A 13,694-nucleotide genomic window follows, 5' to 3' on the forward strand; every position below is an offset into this window, starting at 1 on the left:
AAGCCACATGGTTCAAAGCTTAGGAAAAAAGTAGCGGCTTATAGTCCGGGAAATAAGGTATATGAAAAAAAATGTAAATGCTCTCTGGTATTGTTCAGGGGGCTGGACCAAATGTGGAGGCAGGCTGGATCCGGCCCGCGGGCCGTAGTTCAATCAAACCCAGACCTAGGTTTGTAGGCAGACCACAGTTCACTTTTTTGGTCTGGATTAGACTTTGATTGTGCATTCACACCTTCCCAAACAAACTGGACTTTCTAGACCAGCAAACTAGATTTTGATTAAAGTGGACAACATGGCTGGTGTGAATCCCTTATTGCTAATGACCGGGCATTAGCAATTAGCTAATACTTCTCTAATAGTATTAGAAGATTCACTTACCTCAGGAGGAGTGATGAGTGGTTGAAATAGAAAGTGAATAATAATATTTATCTCAAGCCAACAGATTTAATATTATTTGCTGATCTATTTTCATAAATAATTTCACAAAATTGATCCCAATTCTCAAGCAATATTCAGGGATTCATCAAAAAGAGGGGGGCACTTACTTTTTAGATGAAAAACCTGATGATGTTTCAGAGATATATCTTTCATTTTCTCACATTTAGAGCAAAGTAAGATGGGTTTTTCAAAGCAGCAGCATTTATGGCAAGACAGGAAACAGTGTGACAGCAGCTTTAGAAGGGCCCAGTCAAAGTACAAACCTAAATTCTGAATCTGTGGCGACCTTGGGACACGCTTGTAAAAGCTGCTTTAGATCTGACAAAGCTGAATGTGCAAAGTTGATAGATACGTAATTAAAAAGACTTACAGTTGATGTTAGCTTTAAAAATATGTTTGCAAGGCACAATTTGACTCACAACAGGAGATGCCAAGTTGTTGTCTAATCAAGGTCAAACTACAGAGGTGGTGAGCAGCAAAGAGGTGATGGGGCTGAGCTCAGACAAATGGAACACATTCCATCACACTCATAGGTCATAGCATGCTTCCATCTCTGATTGAGTAGACAGGGCTAAACAAACATCTGTATTTAAAGAGCAGTGTCGTTCAAAGCCCATTTATCAAGCGGCACCCTTAATTTGGCCTAACAAGCCCCAGAGCAGCACAGTAATGACAGTAGGACCACAACGGGGCACTCTGCTGGCCAGGAAATATGTGCACTGTTGCTACTGTGAAACAATACAATTAACTCTTAATGAACCTCTTTTCCTTTACGCCCTTTAACAGCTCCAGTTACAGTACGGAAACACACACACACACACACAGACTAAATTCAATTTGGCTTAATCCATGTTTTATGGTAATGTATATCTCATTAAAATGTTATTTAAAAACTCATTAAAATTCACTTGAAGAAGTAATGGCTTCATTACGGTAATACGGTGAAAAGCAAAGAAAAAGACAAGTAAGGACAATGAGAAGAAAGAGCGCAGAGCGACAGCTTTCTAATCACTTAATTGTGTTTAAAATGGAATACATTTGCATATTAAATAACACCGTGCTATATCCTCCTTTGTATCTTTTTTTTCCCTTCTCCAGCTTCTGTAATTAACAACTGCTACAATTAAAGATGTATTTTTGCCCCGGAATGATTTTGCCGGCCGCTCCGGTTTTCTTTCCGCCATCTTATTTAGGGGGGGCAGGCTTGGCAGATGCAGACGGTGTGCTGAAACTGGAGCTGGCTGATACTGATGAACAATGTGCCCGTGGGCCTTTGTGTCTGCTCTGATAAGGCTCGGTGCCGTGCCCATGCTCGCACCGGGTCCAGAGCGGACACTCTACAGCCGGAAGGGGGAGTAAGACATAAAGGAGGGAACCGAATGGAAGGTAGCAGAGGTGGGGTTGGGGCTGGTCAGGTGACTGAAGATGAGAGAGAGGGATTGATTTCCTGCCAATTCAAGCACAGAGAGAGCACAGACAGGGGTACCGGGGCGTCGCCATGGAGCAGGTGGGTCTACTTCCTGCATCAGAGAGGAAGGACATGGAGAGGAAGAGGAGGAAGCAGCTTCTTTTCTACAGCATCATTGGGAAAAAAATGGTCAGGTTTATTTGCTACAAACAAAAGTTTCCATCCATCAACTAGATTCACTGTCATTGGAGATTTTTATGATTAATAAACCTTCAGTTTCATGGCATTTATACATAAAAATAAAATAACCTGATTTAGTTGCTTTAAATTACAGAAAAGCAACTAGCTGCATGTATTCCTTTTACTGCTACAATATTAACAAAATGAATGTTAGCAGTAATATTTACCTTAAGAAAATGCACAAATCCCCACTAAATACAGTTCTCTTAAAAGAGGAAGCATTAAGTTGTATTCATTGTGATGATGTGCTTAAGGCAGTGTCACAGAGCAGAAGCTTCTTAAAGAGACAGAGGACCAAGTTCAAGGTCTCAAACTGTGAAGTCAAATTTCTTCTATGTTCAATATAAGCAACATTTTTAGAACAACTGAAGGTAACAGGTTCTTGACTGTGCTATAAAATGGCACTATGAGCATGGTTAATGCATAACACTCAAGACTCAAGTATTGAACCCTGAGGGACTCCACACAACACTAGAGCAGATGAGGATCTGAATCAGCATAAAGATAAAGAGTTTTTGTTTTTGCTCCATCTCTCTTTCTCATAACTGAGGTAAAAGTGTAGTAAGCTTCTTTCAGTCAGCTGACCAGCAATATACTCAGCAACAGATTTAAAGTCACTGGTATGAAAATATGTCAAAAGGGGCCTAAGCTTTATGATGTTGGTGATTTTCTTTGGTAGTTTTGAAGCGATAACTTCTCACCTCTTGATTCTGACACCCAGCCCCTGAATATTGTCAGCTTCCCCCCTCACATCTTCAGGTATTAAAATTGTCTACAGTCCTGCTACCACACCCTGTCGCCCTCTGTGCTACAGTTACCAAGTTGAACCCCATGCAGCGTTCACATGTGGCCATTAAATTGGAGCAGATGTTGTAGGTCCAGCTGTGAATCTGTCAACCTGAAGGTGAAGCTCCATAGCCTGATCTGAAGGAAGGGGGGGGGGGGAAGCTTCCTGTACCGTTTATGAGCTGTATGTGGTGATGACGATGTTGTCCATATGTCTGCATAAACTTTGTGCGTCTTCTGAGGTAATGACACCAAGGTCGTGTCCTTCCACAGTGGAAAAAAAAACCTCCCAGGATGCAGCTGAACTCAACCAATGAAGACTTTAATAGACTTCTCAAACACACTTTACACAAGATTTTTATCCCCTGCAGCTCACCAACTCAGACATCGCTTTTGTTTTTTGTTTTTAGAACTGAAACCTCTTACAGCATCCTGTTTGGTCATCCACAGTGCAAATCTCCATATAATCGCTAATAGCTTCCCTGTCCTTCCCCATGCTTGCTGCAGCTTCCTCTGTGTCTGTTTTATTGTTTTGCTCTGTAATTGGATTGGCAGTAACGGAGAACGCCGAGCGGTTAGGAGCTTGTAAAAGGTGTCACTCTGCGATGGCGACCCCCGGTTTTAATTAAGCTCTCGGCTGGAGTCTAGCGGCTTTTATCTGATGCGGCCTGATGAGCCCTGAGTGCGAATGTGCTACAGGACGAGCAGGAGGAGGAGAGGGGGAGTTTTTAACAGCTGCGGTTTACTGTACTCCCCTTTTTCCTCCCTGCATCCCAATCAAGACACGTGCACCAACGTGAGACGCATCGTAAAAATTCTGTGCCATGTGTTATGGTGTCTCGTGCGCGTTGTTGCGGAGGCACACTTATAATTTCAGGTGTGTGTCAGATACTCTCAGCTGGGCTGTGGTTGCCACTGAATATGTCTTGTATTACCATGTACCATGTACTTTCCATAGATGTTATAGCTGTTATTATTATATATACACATTGTTTGTTGTCGTGGTTTCTCGGTTTTGTTTTTCTCTCTTTCCGCAGGTTTAGAGGTAGACTTTCTGGGTGTTGACTTGTGTTGTCTGTGTTTCTCTCTCTCTCCTCTATTTCTATCTCCTTTCCTTGTAAACTTTTTCCTCCACATTTCTCCCTCTCTTTTCTCCTTCTCTGTCCACTGCATTTGAAAAAATCCCCCAAATTTTCTTTAATAAAGTTGAGACCACATATTTGGAGACACTGAATAAGTGTGGAAGGAAACCAAAAAGGCTTTTGACTCAAATCATTCATTGTAGAAGACAGCTATCTCTGATGTAAACTTTTGAATTCGAGGAAAGTTACAAAAAAAAAAAATAAATAAATAAATAAATAAATTATAAAAATCTTTTTACACCACGTTTTCTGGCATTTAGCAAACATAAATAATTTTGGTAATTCTACCTAAACTAAAACAATAAATAGCTGGTCTGGTTTAGCTTAAAACAGTGAGAAAAAAAGTGTTTGTGTCATTTTATTTGGTGAAGGTACGTATCAAGTGGAGCATCATGGGGAACGGCGCAACGCTCTGCTTGTGAAAGTAAATCTGTTAACATTTAAACAATTTTGAGTGTCACATCACAGGACAAACATTAATAAATAAATACATACCTAAATAAAAGACGCAGCCTACAGTGGTATGTATGTTGGTCCGGATGCAATGTGGGCACTCGATAAAACAGCAGAAAGCAGGTTTGAGCAAAGATTTAAAAGAACATGGATCTCCCAACACCCCGCTGCTTTACATTCTGCTTTACTCTCAAATCTGCATGCGAGGCTGATGCTGTAGGCAGCGCTGAATGAGGCATAATGATTAGAGAGCTGATCATCACAGTCTTCACCCCCCCAATCCTCCAAATGGGCTCTTCAGATCATTTGTCCTTCAATCAATACTGCCTGAAAGGAAGAATCCCACACCTAAGGACACTTTGTGCCCCGCTGCAGATCACAAGCAACACATTTTCCGTGCCGGGGAACCGCCCAGTGGTTCTGGATCAGAATCTCACAGAGGATGTTAAACATGTCCCAACATTCATCAAGCGCTGCGAGTCGGGCCGTTTTCTTGGCGACGGAAAGGCTGAGGCCCGCCGAGAGCGGCAAACATAAAGCGGCAGGCGGAGAGAGGTGGGCGTCGGATCAAATGCGGCTCAGACGGAGAGAAGTTTAAATATTTTATTGATCATTTCATACAGCTGAGATGTTGAAAAGGAGCAAAAAGATTAAACTGAATAAAGGAATGGTCTTTACAAGAACCTCACTCATGGTTTGTACTTGTTTTCATTTTAGCAGGAGCCTTTTAATGTATACTGCGCCAGATTTTTCACATTTGTTGCATCACAAACTTTAAATTTAATGCATCTTATGGAAAATTGTATGTGACACACCTAGAGTAGTGCCTAATTGTGAAAATAATACTTTTGCATATTCTCCAGAGGAACAAACTGTTTTTAATCTCAGTCTACATGCATTAGCTCTGTGAAAGAATGGTTAGCAAACAATCAGAATCACTGGTTACTCTGGAGGAGCTGCAGAATTCCACAGCTCAGGTTGTGAACAACCATCAGAATCACATCACAGAGAACATATTATGAAAAATCCACTTTTTATCCTTTCTATACACTTTGTTGTGATCTTACGAGTCTCCAGAAGTGCAAAAAACATTTAGCTAATTCTCTTCTGGTCCTGTGTAGTTGACTCACAGTGTTCTGTTTGGGTCGTATTTTTCAATCCGTTCAGTTTTCTCCATTTCCTACTATGTTTTGTGAACAAGGAAATAGAGTATTTACTGTGGAACTGGTAAACAAGGTGATGGACTTCTGGCTAACCAATTTCGCAAATCTGCCATTTTTATTTCTTGTAGCAGTTCAATGATGCTGACTCTACAAGAATATAAGTCAAAATATTCGGTTGCTGGATGTATTGACCCATGTCTTCTGCAAATACTTAAAACTATCCTCCCTCGTCAGTATCTCTTCGAAGTGCCTGGTTAAAACTTATTTTTCTTGGAAATGTACCAACATCACTGTTGAATGTCCTCTTTGTTTGAATTGAGAAAAGTACTTCAAGGATGACTACTTCAGCAACCTGCGCCAGAATCAAGAAGGATCTGGCGCAGGTTGAGAGGTCACCTCCTTGTCGATGGAAATGATGGTCAGCAAAGCGATAAGCTAATAACCTTAAAATAACCAAAACAAAGCTGCGTGTCTATCACCACCAGGACAAATGGCTAACAAACAGAAAAGAGAAATCCTACAACCGCTAAAATCTGACACCACTCCATTTTTTTTTTACATTTCATGAAGAAGGAAGTTGCGCTCAGCGTCTTTTTCAAAGGGTTTTCTGACATTTCCTTCGGTAGCTCTTGGTGCAACGCCACCACAGGCGAGGAGGGGAAGAGGTTTTTTAACGCGTTTGATTAATTTGACAGAGCAGCTGAAAATCTAACAAATCGTCACCTTCCTAAAATAATAACCCAAATAATTTTTTGTCTAAAACATCTTTTGGAAAGAAATAAGTGGTAATTTTTCTTACACTTCTAAATCACTTGTCAAAAAATGACTAGGCCTGCTACCTTAGGATAAAATGTTGCAGCTTTGGTCCCCAATCAAATTAATTCTACTGGTCTAAAAGGTGTGAAAACACCCTGTGACAAATTGAACATTTATGCTCACAGATGTTCTCTGTCCAACCTGACTGAACTTAAGCATGTTGGCAAAGAAGAAATGGCAAAAAATTTAAATATAATAGAGACATACTCCAAAATAATGCAGATTTTTCCTATTTAGTTATATTACTTTGCAATGGTCTAAAAATCTAGATGATAATACAATCTTGTACTCCTTGTAATGCAAAAAAATAAATAAAAGAAAGTTCAAGGCAGAAGATATTTTTGCAGTCTACCATACAGTATATTTGTAAGCCATTAACAAGTGAAGCGAAAAACCAAGTCAGCGTTTAGTTAGCGAGAGCATGTGAAAAATCCTCCCATACAACCGACGCAGCCATCAGCTTTTAGATGCGCCTTATTCTGCCCGCGTGCCTACTGAAATGTGATTGAACGCTGCACATAACATCTAAATACAAGGAATAAATTGCTGCACTGCTGCTGCCTGCTCAGCAAATCACTGCTACATTAGGCCCACCTAAGTACCACACACTAATACACACACAAATTACTTTTTGAAGTGCCCGTGCTGTCTGTCTGTATCGAAAGCACTTGCCCGGCACATGGCGGGGCAATTCACCGACAACACTAACAACTTGATCACGCTACGCTCCGCTGAAATGAGGAGAGATTTGGACTCGGAGTCCATCGTGTTGGCTCATAAAAAAAGAAAAACACACCCATGTACACAAAGAGGAATGATTACAAGGTGTGCGTGAGTGTGAAGTAAGATTTGCTGAAATCCTGAGATGACACCTGCCACGTTAGAGGAGTATCCATATCACAGTCCAGTTGTTTATTCCACAATCCAATTAAATGTTATTGCTGCTCAGAGGAGTAATTGTCTTAGTTCCATCTTTAATCAGCTTAGCGCCTTGCAACAGCTGGATGATGTACCTGTCCACCAGGCTTATGTAACCTCCATGCTAATGAGGGGAATTTAATTCATTTCGGGGGGCATGGAGGAAAATCCAGGATCCTGATTCAGGTAATCTGCCTTGTTGGAACCATTAGTCTATATGTCATAAAGCTTGTGTGTGCCTGTCTGAGTCGAGCCACACTCATATTATCATGCAAATGGAAAAACAATCTGAAACACGCCCAGTGGCTGCCATGCTCGGGATGAGCGCAGGGCGCTGTGTCTAAACCTCTCCATTTCTCCTTCCCTTGCTGCTTTCTGCTTTGGAAACTTTTCTCTGCTGGATGATTTTTATTTTTTATTTTATTTTGCTGTTTTCCTCCAGCGTGGGTGCGTAACGTGTTCTCTTCAAGGCCTGGAGACAGGTGGTTAATTATTTAGCTGAAGAGACGTGGCTAACGAAGCAGCTTCTAATCCAGGGGGCCGCGTGGAGTTTGGTCAACAGTATCGACTGCACTGCAGATGGGATAAGATATCGTTGCAGGGCATCGATGACCTACAAAGCAAGGACAAGACGGTGGCTCAATGGCAGCACACGCGGTGCGGCGATCTCTCAGTTCTCCAGGGCAAAGATTCTGCAGCCGAGACATAAAAGGGGAAAAGAAACGCCTGTGTGTTAGTGTTTAAGCTGGGTGTGTGTGTGTATGAGCTAGCATAGAGTGTCCCCTATCAACACGGTTTTTATGTGACCCAGTAGGAGGATCCAGTTTACAGCAGGTCATACTCCTCTCCAGTTGCTGCTGGGCAACATGTAATCAATGGAACGATCAAACAACAATTAGGGATCAATCCACCGAGTGACTGAGTCTGTCCAAGTCTGACCTAAAAACACATCATCAACATTTATCTTTAAATATATCACATCCCAGGGCTTGTCAAGGCCGGGGCTGCCAGGCGGAGCTGGGGAGGCCTCGGAAAACATTGGAGGAGAGAAGAGAAAAAATAAAGCAAAAATAACAAAACTGAATATAGTAAAGTTTTAATTTTTTTTATATATTTAAAATCTAATCTGATTTTGAATCAAACATATAATTTTAAATAAATAATTGAAATGTTACCTGCCTTCTTTTTGATTGGGTGATTTTTCAAGCTGATTTGCTTCTCAAGTTAGCACAGCGAGCACAAAATGGAGAAGTTTCTATCAAAAAACAGACCCAAAAACCTTAACAGCTCCTGGCCAACTAGCAGAAGGTCTGAGGTAGAATTTATCATATAATTGATATTTCTTTACATATTTTGTAGAGTTTTTTGTTGGTTCCCTGCCCAGAGTGGATCCCTGCCCAGAAGCTATCGTTGATTGGGGGCCCATGGCATGGAAAAGATTCAAAATTATTCAAACTCCAGAATTTTCACTTTTTCTGCCATGATTTTATGTATGACCCCTTTAGTGTGACATACATAAAATCCAGTAAACCAATTCTGTATAGATGTCACCTAATGTTTTGGTTGCACTTTGTATTAGGAATGCACCGATAGCTGTTTCCTGGCCTATCACCAACCCTTAAAACGCCTGACCTGCTGATTCTGATTATGACCTTTTTTTTCTTTTTTTGACACTGACAGGTATTATGAGGTCACAACGGACCTTCAATTCACCAATCTTACTTTACTGAACGATACCTGTGAAGAAAAACAGATGTGACCTGGTGGACGGGTCTGTCAGTCAGAGGGTCTGTGGTTGATTTTTAGACCTTTGAAGTTCAAGCTGCAGGAACCTCTGTGACTATTATATAACATTCTATCCTAAGGGGGAAACAACAAGACCCAGGAATCATCCTAAAAATCTGTTCTTTTCTGAAAACCTTTCAACCAAAAGCTGGTGAAAAGGTGAATGTTCCTGCCATTCATGACAGAGTGCACATTTTTTCTTCGCTTTGATTAATATTGGGTCTTTGAAAGGTCACAGAGATAAAAACAGCATTCTGAAATTATCATGTTTAACTCAGGAAAGCAGAAAATTGGGCTTCTGGCCTCCCTCTGACTCCAGGTAAGAGCCGTCTCTCAGATGAAAATTGCTGTCTTGAGACAAATCCCATATAACACCAACACACACACACACACACACACACACACACACACATACGTGTGTAAAAGGGCCATTGTAATTCATGCCCCAACCTGCTGTGGCGCTGTTGAGCATTAACTCTACACACTCGCACACACTTATGTCCCCTCTTGGCAAAAGGTTTAAAAAATTTCCAGATGGATTTTAACATGTTTTTAACTTGATTTAGAGCATGTCCAAGAGGGGACCTAAAAAATGTCCCCTCTTGGCCGGAGGGTCCCCTGTTGGTGAGTGTGTAACCACGCGAATGTCCCCTGTTGGATAGGTGTGTAAGTGCACACACACACACACACACACACACACACACACACACACACACAAACACACACGTGTACGCACTCATACAAGAAACTGTAAGTCCTCCTGTATGTACAAAGACCCGAGCAAACATTGTGTCTTCTGGGTCTTGTCTCTCACAGCAACACATTTAGGTAACTGCTTTCCTGTGATTGCCCCTTTTTAATGATTTGCCCCCTGCTGGACACTAACTGTCATGTGGAGAAAGAAGGATGTCTCTGTGATCGTAAATGCATTGGTATTATCCCCACAAGGGTTAATCAACAGATAAGAATATGTGCTTGTTTTAGCTGAAACTAATTCTTGATGCTATGCATAAAAACACAGATGATCAGTTACACAACACATGCATACATACAGCCTTCCTACGCCATCCAAGTCAAATTGTCTCCCTCTGTTCTACATGTAATTAAAGATTACAGCCGAGTTAGTTTTTTTCTCCCCTGTCTTCTTGACATGTCTGGGCGCTGATTTTCTTCCCTTCACTCGACTGCAGTCAAAGAATGAAGGCGGTGGCTGTCAGCGCCACAGCACCAGCCTTATCCCTCTCTTCAAACACCTCCATCTCTTTCAGCCACATAAAAGAGCAGACTAGAGCGGCGGCAATCGCAGCCGGCGTGCTGTGTGCAAGCTTCTGCTCCGCCACAGCCGTCAAACGGAAGTACTTCTGTATTCATGTGCCGCATCACTCTGAGCCCTTTGATGGCACAGATCAGTGTCTGGATGCACAGCACTGCCACCACAACGCACTGCAGGTCGGGAAAATATTCCACTAAATGCATGATGGTGCAGATACAGAGTAGGGCAGTGCACATTTGTTGCATTCAGAAATGTTTTTGACCTGATTATTCAAATTAGGAGGCAGGTGCAGCTCAATAATTAACTCTATTGAAAACGCATAGGATGTAGATAAAGTTCTACTTATTTCTGTAAATTTTAATGATGACAGATAATTGATAATAAAAAAAAAATAGTAAACAGATCTGAGCTACAAAATAATGAGCACAACTGCTAACGTGACAGCCATCAGTGCTAGCTGCGTTTCAATTGACCACATTATTGCGCAGTTTGACATCCTTAAAATAAATTTGCTCAATATAAACATCAATTTCAAAAAAACTTTCTTTTCACTAAAACGATTTGGTGCTAGGAAGAGGTAGGTTTTTTTCTTGGCCGCATCAAAATGGGGTTATTTCACAACTGAATCAGAAACACTGTTTTAGTGTCACATGATCAACAACCGGATGCAAACCACGAAGAAGAAGAAGAAGAAGAAGAAGAAGAACAAGAAGAAGAAGAAGAAGAAGAAGAAGACAGGAGGAAGATGGTGCAGCATATTTTTAATATTGCGTGAACAAACTTCACTTGCGATTTTAATTGCGTCTCTTATTTAACATGATTAGTGGAATATCGACAAAGCTTTGCAATGGAAACACAGCTGTTTTCTACGAGGTCAGTGAGTCCATAAGGCCAATAATAAAGAAGCTGTCTTTTTTTGGAGGGCTGTGTCCTAGTTTATAATTGGAAAGTTGAGTAGAAGGAAAACATTTAGCACCCAAAAAAGGTGCATGAGCAACAGGAAAAGAATAAAAAATGCTAAATGGTCTGCATTTGTATGACACTTTATCAAGTCAAAGGATTCCAAGACGTTTTACACTATAATCAATCACTCGTCCATTCACACACACAGATGGTGGTAAGCTACACTGTTGCCACAGTTACTCTAGGGTAGACTGAGAGAAGTGAGGCTCCCATTCTGACCCTTTTCTTAGCCAAGGACACAAAGGCAACATTGGAGGTTTCCTTTATCTGACTTCAGAATTGGAATAACTCAATTAACAACAGAGATGGCATGACTCAGTACATCATCAGTGACTATGGAAACTTCAAGCAATTTGGATTGTGAGCCTCTTCACTTTATCCCTCTACTCAACTTTCCATTAACATTTATGTGCAGCACCCTGAATAGCTAGCTTCTATGTCAACGAGAACGACTTTTTAGCAGAGGATGTACAACCGTCAACAGTCTTCACATAATTGTGAAGTCCATAAAATGGTATTCAAAAGGCATATTTCTCCATTAAAGAAAATGTCGGTCTTATGTTATACTATCATGCGAGAAACTATGTTTTTTTATTTTTGCTAGCCATAGGCCTTAACTGTCACAATTAAGAGCACATAAAATGTATCTCTACTTCTGTACAATAACATTTCCCTTTTTTCCACTGAACAACTGAAATGAATGACCTTTTTGGTGATGAGATTATTTTGCACCTGTTAATCTTTAACTTTTGCAATATCATAGAACATCAAATGCCACTTCAGTGACTTTTCCTCCAGCACCTTCAGAAGCTCAATAGGAGTTAACAACTAAGCAGCAATCCAGTCAAGAGACAGGAAGAGAGAGAAGAGAGGAGAGTGAAGTGTTTTTTTCCCCCACCATCTTTCATTATTCAGCCTAAAGCCATGAATATCTGAATAAATGAATCCACGATAGCAGGAGTGGAAACTGCATTATTTTCACGGAGCGTGTCTAAATATGTGCATAGGAAGAAAACCTCCTCCCTCATCCTCCTCTGAAAGGTGGTCTTAAAATAAAGAGCTGGGAGCCTCACGCATGCCTGACTACCCCTCCAAAAAAAAAGTAAATAATAATGCCCAAATCTGGAAGATTGTCCTTCGTTAATGATGCTTTGGTCAATAGGAGAAATATTGTGATTGGAGGTGCTATTAAGAGGGACTGAAATGATCTTGTTCTTGCTCCAGTGAAGCCCTGGAGAAGTCACCCGTACATGATGTTCCTACTCCTTTGGCTGTTGCTGAATTAAATATGAGGGCACATGGGGGGACAGCAGGAATGGGGCAAAGTGCCTCAGTTTAAATAGCAGGGAGGTGATATGTGAGCACTCTGCTGTAAAAGAAAGGGACCCCTGGCCTCACCATGCCACGGTGACACCCGGCACTTAGCTCAGTCCACAGGAGTCAAATCCCACCAGGTAATTGTTTCTTCTGTTTTACATCAACATGACTTTATAGAATAGCCCTGTTGCAAAGGGCTTCTAGCAAATATGCTGAATTGGACAACGTGTATTACCCTTGTGTGGATAAAACTTCCTCGTTTTAGCACTCCTTCACAGACTCCATCAACGCGTTTGACAAAATACAAAAATGTTAAACTACTATTTCAAAATTTGCCAGCCATTTTTCAAAACTGCTTCAGGTTTCAACCAGGGATGTGCTGATCCACTTCCGATACCGATACAGATATCTGACGTTTGTGCCGAATTGATTTAAAATGTTTTGTCTTTTAAACAGGAATCAAGAAGAAAAAGATCCAAAAGCATGGTGTACCTATTCTTTTTCTGCATAGCAACCCAGAACAGGAACATTTAGTTTATATCCTTCACTCAATCCAAAGCAGGAATTAGAACAAAATTAGAATCCAGAGAAACTCCTATTAGTTTATCTAGAGAAACTACTCATTACCTTAGAACAACATTTAGCACCATTTACTTTATAGAATCAAGCATGGAGAACCAACATTTAGATTTACGCCTCGCTAATCTTACCAAACATGGAGAACCAACATCTAATTTTGTCTTTTTGTTTTGCTTTTTAAAAAATAAATAAATAAATACAATTGTTTGTATTTCCTCTAACTCATGTAAAGCACTTTGAATTGCCTTGTTGCTGAAAATGTTCAGTATAAATAAAATTACTTTACCTTACCTTACCTAAACACAGACATAAATTTACTGAATTTCTCAATGCAGAAGTCATTGGGAAGGTAATACCAGTGCCTGAGCTTTATTGAACCAGTTGCTTATTAAACTTTGCAGCTCAATTGTATT

Source organism: Poecilia latipinna, unplaced genomic scaffold, assembly GCF_001443285.1.
Source record: "Poecilia latipinna isolate Pla-1442-1.1 unplaced genomic scaffold, P_latipinna-1.0 Scaffold1257, whole genome shotgun sequence".
Lineage (NCBI taxonomy): Eukaryota > Metazoa > Chordata > Actinopteri > Cyprinodontiformes > Poeciliidae > Poecilia > Poecilia latipinna.